The sequence below is a fragment of the Fulmarus glacialis genome, unplaced genomic scaffold (genome assembly GCF_000690835.1).
Source record: "Fulmarus glacialis isolate BGI_N327 unplaced genomic scaffold, ASM69083v1 scaffold31699, whole genome shotgun sequence".
Taxonomy (NCBI): Eukaryota; Metazoa; Chordata; class Aves; order Procellariiformes; family Procellariidae; genus Fulmarus; species Fulmarus glacialis.
Genome location: NW_009235772.1, coordinates 49215 through 55916, shown reverse-complemented (window position 1 = coordinate 55916; position 6702 = coordinate 49215).

Below are 6702 nucleotides of genomic sequence, written 5' to 3'. Positions count from 1 at the left end.
AAGCCTTAGATGATGGTATGCAAAGGAATGCCTTGGCTTGGCCAGAGGAGAATTAAAGCAACACTGATAAATGACGATTAATACTTCTTATCACCGAGCACCTCAGTGGACACTAATGAAGCCTCATTTACTTTGGGATATCACTGCAGCATAATCCAATAAAGAGGTTAACCAAATACTCTGAGTTCAGGCGAGAGGCCTGCAGCTAGCCCATGCCCTCTTCTCCCAGCGAAGATGGCGCCTGGTTGCTCCTGCCGGGGACTCTGACTTCTCCCGCTTCTCTGTACAACCAGACAGCCAGACCCATGGGTGCCACCACGGACAGTGGAACAGTGCTCTGGGACGAGGGGCTGGTGGCAGGGTAGCGGTGGTGGCAGCTCCTTTTTGAAATGCTAGTGCTTACCTCCACCATCCTCAGTGGTCTTTCAGTGGTGGAGGTGGCTGCCGATGTCATGGAGTGGGAACAGGGTAGATGGTTACATGGGAAACAGGAATGAAGGGGGAACAATGCTGCTTACTGGAGCAATAGCATTTGAAACTTAAAGAGGGAGAGTGATGTGGTTTGGCTGTTTGCAGGCTGTTCGCACAGGGCAGGGAGAAAAGGAGTAATGCCTTGGGTTGAGAGGGCATGCCTTCTGCTCTTGCTGTGAGGTCCCCACTCTCAACCCCATAGCTGCCAACAGTGAGCCAGCCTCCGACTGTAATGCCAGAAAGAACTGCTGTGATCATCTAGACCCACACCTTCGAAAACTTGGGTCAGAAGACTTGGCAGAAATCCTTTCCATCTCTGCAAGGGTCTACTTTCTGACAAGAATCCAGCCACAATTTAAAAGCCTCCTGTGCAGCATCCTCCACAACCCTCAGTGAGTTTTTCTAGTGGTTAATTACAGACAATGTTAAAAAATAGTGATCTTTTTCATATGACTTGCCCCCTGCCCCCGTTTTCAAATTCCAGTTTTGGGATCTTATTACCCTTCAGTCTGCTAGACCATAGAAAGTTTGTTCCCCATGTAAGTATATATAGACATTGAAAAAAGTTAGCCTTCAGCTTTCCCTTTTCTCTTCAACTTTTTGACCTCTTTCACTGGAAGGCACGCTTCCAATTCTTTAATACGCTCGGGCATTGTCCCTGAAACCTCTCCCGTCCAGGAACCACCAACAAAAGCACTAAATAGAGTACATGGGAAGTGACCGTGTTAGTGCTAAATGACACACGCTCAGCCTCTCCTAGAGCTATTCATCTTGAAGTTATTTACCGAAAGCTGCATGAGTTCCCCCAGCTACAGCATCATCCTGGAATTTTGTTGTCAGCCAGTGAGCTGCACCAGCCCCCACTTCTTCCCTGTCACTGCTTCCCAAGACAAACTTGCCAGCTGATAAGCATAGCCTGTATTCCTTATTCTTTGACACGTGACTTACAGCAGCTAATGTTATGCTTGGCCCCATCTTTCTCAGTGATCCAGACTATTGCAGTAATGTGGTTTTTTTTGCTAGCTGACTGATTTTTGAGTCATTCCTACTGATCAATGACTATTTTGCTTTTTGCTGCCTTTCAGATCATTGATAGTAGAGTTCAGTAGTATACAGCCACAAATGACCAACTCTACAATGCTTATTCCCCCTTACAATTATACATCTCCATCCATTTGGAGGACCAACATGTTTCCTGTAAAGTTCTAATGTCTGCATTGCAAGAAACAGCAACAACAAAAATCTCTAAAAGCTCTATACCAGCACTATCTATTCCTGGCTCAGTCTACCTTGTGTAATGTGATTGTAAGTGCTTTAAGGCAAAGTTACCATTCGATACACGTTTCTGTAGGGCCTACTACAAGTGGGCCCCTAATTAAGAAACAGTAGTCTTCCTCTCTGGCTGGGACAAAAGCAAATGATTTACAATTCTCAAACTGCTGCTAGGATCTTGTCTTTCAGAGATGTAAAATTTCTCACGAAAACACAGGAATGTGAATAAGCTGTTCTCAAAGTGTCTGTTGGTGCAAGTCCCTGATCTGGCAAAGTTTACGCACGTGCTTAACTTCATCCTGTGTCAGAGGAGCTAGTCTCAATGCACAGTAAAATACAGGCTTTCTGTTTTTGCAGGAGTGGGCACCAGGAAGATGCCTAGCATGCAATAGGGAAGGTGAAACGGGAGGTTAGACAGTCAAAGCTTTTCTTTATACTGTTGTAAACACAAACCTCCTCTCACGTCTCCTTTTCAGTTGTTAAATACACAAATATGGGATTGCATTCCCATGCCTCGTTGCCTCAGGGGCAGTACACAAATTACACAAATTGCAAATAAGCAAATATATGGATTCCCTGACTTCCAAGGGATTTTTGAAGATTAACTACTTAACCCCTAATTATACCGACACTGGCTGGCTAATGAATGAGGTGAGGCAACACCCTTGGCTGGTAAGATTCATGATGAAAAAAGGTGGGTTATTCCATCCCGGGGAGGAAGAAGGGCTCATGGGTCTGGCATCTCACTGTGCAGATTTCCCATCTGGGACAGAGTCCCAGTAGTCTGTATCTACAGGAATGTCTGATCTTCCCTGTTTTATTGTAGGATCACTGTATGAGAAGGTATGAAATCCAATGGCTTTGCTCAATGTAATCAAAGGGTCCAAGTGACGCAGATCCTCTCTGGAGAGGCACTTTCCCCTCACTGTCATAGCTGACTAATGTGAGAACAACCTACCTCCTAGACGATTTCACCTTGGCTATGAGGGACACTTTCGTTTCCTGCATCATCCAAGCGGTTTGCCCATCCATGTCAGACCACGCTCCAGAGAGGAAGCTAGCACACTCCAGGCTGCTCAGGTTTGGTGTTTCTGATTGGGAGCAGAGATGTGGTTATAGGTGAAACAGTAATCATTCCTGTCAGGAAACACCAGCCCATGCAACATGCTACTGGATATTAAACTTTTAGTAACCTTCACTTTAGTCTCTTGAAGAGGACCAGGAAATACAGAGCAGTGTCTTACAAGCACTTCCAAGCATCAACACCCAGCATACTCTGCACCCGAAGGTATAGCTGTGGCCTATGGTGACAGACCCATGAAGATTTTTAATGCAAGAAGCCTACATGCCAAGAACGGCTTCAGAGACTCAAGCTGCAGTACCATTGCATTCAAGCTAGCAAGAGAGGTGGGGATAAACAGAGCATCCACGACTACTGCACATGGCACTTGCCCTGTGATCCACGAAGTAAAATAGCAAACGTATCCCTTTGGTCATCTATTCTTTCACATTACTTTTGGGAATACAGACTTACTCAGAGGTCTGATACAGAGGAACCAGACCATGCTAGAGCCACAGCCCCCCAGTATGAATTCAGGATAGTTATCTAGGGGATAAATTCTGCTGTCATTGAATTTGGAGAGAGCAGCAGGACTTCGGGACCCATCATTTGTGTACTTGCCCCCACAGAGGCCCTTAGCCTAGGTAGCTGAAAAAATACAGTATTTATGGAGTGTATTAAATGACTGGGACATTCCTCCACTGTACAAACCACTGTCAATACTTCTCCCACATCTCCCTAATTATTTTCTTCCTCTTTCCATCTTTCTTTTTGTTTTTGACTCCTTCCGCTTTCTGTCTCCCTCTGCTTCGGCTTGACTGGGCTTTCATTTCTTCTTTACCCCGTGACTCTATCTTTGATATCATCTTCTTGGATGATCCACAGCAGTAGTACTGGGCCCTCCTTTCCCCTCTGACCGATGGGCTTCATGCCCCTCACAAAAACATATCCCAGTAATATTAGGCCTGTATGGAAAAGCAGACATCTCCTGGCTACTGTTAGATCTTTATTGCTTCATACAGGAAGAGCCTGTTTATAGCCTGGAGCCTGCAAGACTTCTGGAATTTGAAATGCTTTCTCCTTCCATTTTGAGGGCAAGCAGCTGAAGACACCAGGAATCCTGCCTCCCCTCACAAATATCTTGGCCTTCCAGATATCGACCTTACCTTTAGATCCTGCAGCTCAGCAAATGTGCTATCATATATCCCAGTGTTTACCCAGCCTATGCAATCTGATAGGCCACCTATATTGAAGAGAGTGATTAACATCTAAGAACGGATGGGAGGTGACCTTCCACACAGCCATGATATATTTTTGGAAGGGCAAGGCAAAGTTAGAAGGGCTTACTAAACTCTTTGATCATTTAAGCTTCTGGTTACCAAATAACCATCAGTATCCTTTCCATTAACCCATTTATTCTTAGTAACGTGAATCTCCATCCACACTTCTGCAACATTAGCATCTACTCCTAAGCTACGTCTTTCCTCCCAGCTATGCCATCATCCCTCAGCAGTTCCAGTAACCCATTCCCCAAGTGCTCTCCTTTTTCTGATTGATGACACATCATGCATCTTGCTTACTGCACCCTTCTCTCGCCTTCCACAGCACCCCAATCACTTGACATGAGCAAGCAGTAGGCCACAGTTTGAAAACTGTTACTTCTAAGCCCCCCACAACAGAATTGTAAGACAATCTACTTAATTCATGCATTTCTCATAGCTTCTCTCATTCCCCTGTCAGTTGTTACATTCACATCTGCTGCTCACTAGCCTTATTTTTAGCAAAGCACAGCAGGAGCTAAAGAAATCTAAAAGTCTGGTAGAATTATAATATCAGAAGTACTTCCCCACTTCCACATGTCCTGTTTTCTATTTTCTCTATTCCCTTTTTCTTCTCCTCCTTTCTTTTTTGCTGGCATGGTGAACTGGTACACTAGGTCTGCAGCAAACATGAGCTGGTTAGTGCTGAGTGCAGGAGCAGTTCAGCTAATAGTTCACACCCCCTCATTGCTGCACACGGACAAAGAGTGGAGGTGGCTGGCGCTGGGTGCCTCAGAAGAGCACCAGCAAACACCTGCACCCTAAAGGGATACCACACAGGATGTCCATGGGAAAACGCTGACTGAGGGCATGACTTAAGAAGGACATGCATATCTCACACCTATCTGTAGCAGGGGTATCCATCTCAAAATGGGACTCACCACCTTGCTGTGTCTTTCCAGGTCTAAGTACATAATGCAGGGTTTTTTTGTCAAAAAGCACTCCGGAGGAAAAAAAAGATAGTAAGCCAGGCTGGTGGTGACATGGCCCAGTAGGCCACCAATTAGGACATTTTACTAGAATGTAAAAGAAAGAAAAAATAAGAAAGAAGTTCAACACTTTCTCCATTTAACCTCAAGTGTTTTGGGCAAATGGTTCTCCCCTTCAGGCTGGAGCACATTCTAGGATGAAATTCATCCAAATCCGACATGGAAGCTCCTTAAAATTTCAAAGAACAATAACCAGACAGCTAGATAAAGTGCAAATGTCAGTCTTGGCCTTACATGGGCAGATTACCAGAGGGACATAAAGGAAACGCAGTCCCACTTTTTACCACTATGACGGCTGAGGATGTAGGCAAAAAGTCAGGTTTTAGAGGAAAAACTGGTGAGATTTGACAGGTCCATATGCAAGACAGATCTTGGATACAGTAAAACGTGTGGTAATCTGGATGTCACTGTCAGGGAGAACAGCAGAAGTGCTGGGGGTGAAGAAAGGTTGTCTTGGGAAAAGGCCAGGGTTTCCCACACATCAAGTTCCAGATGTTGGTAGGGGATGATGGAAGACTGGAGAAATGGGGAGACACTGGAACAAAGAGATGGTAGTACAAGATGTTGGACAGAAACAAGAGAAAGAAAGCAGAGGGGAAGAACAGTTCAAAAGCACAGGAAAGATCAAAGCTGGTGGGGAAAAAAATAAGAGATTCCTAAAGGTGGCTGGGGCAACACTAGATATTCCCGTGAGAACAACTTCGGGGATTATGATATTGAAAATAAACTTCAAGGTATCCAAGCAAGTATTGGAGAGGAAGAACTTGGCAAAGATAATGTGAATACAGGGAATGCAGAAAGAGTTTCTTCCATTCTGCAAGTCTGCAGCATGTGAAACTGATTACAGGGATGATTACAAGACTAGTGCTATATAAAAGATACCGGATAATAACATTCAATGAATAACATAGTACAGAGTAGAGCTGTAGCCCAAGAAGAAAAACAATATGCTTAGAGCTGCATAAGCCTATTTTCTGAATAAGACAGAAAAGTAAAACAGCAAGTCGATCTGAAACTTTTCATTGATTTCACTGGAAGTTTCTGTTGTTAATGATAATTCCTTCCTCTAAATAAGTCCCTTGTTTCACCTTTCATCATTTAAAATAGTTGGACCAGTGAAGCTGAAATCAAATCTTCAGCCATGAAAAAAGTGAAGGACTTTGGCCTCAAGTTCTTTGATAAAATCTTCAGAAGTTTTTCTCCAGCAAGGAATTTTAGCAGCATGACTTTTCTCTCCAATTCAGGAAGAAGGACACTGAGTCTAGGATCCTTTTTTTTTTTTTTTTTTTTAAAAAAAAGGAGGAAAAAAAAAGGCATTCTTAACATCCAAATTTCTCACTCATAAGGAAAATTCTTCTTTCCAGCCAATTCCATGACAGGTTTCGTTGTTCTCCTCTAGTGGCAAGATACTGTAGACCAGTTTGGCACCAGTTACAGGTTCCAAAAATGACATACCTGCTCAGTAGTTGCTTATTGTTTTATATTCAGGGGTCCTTAGTTCAAACCCATAAAGGGGACTCTGCCAAGTATATCACTGCAAGTTGCTTGCCTGTAAAAAAAAATATAAAAATAGCTTAAAAAATTGCGATGG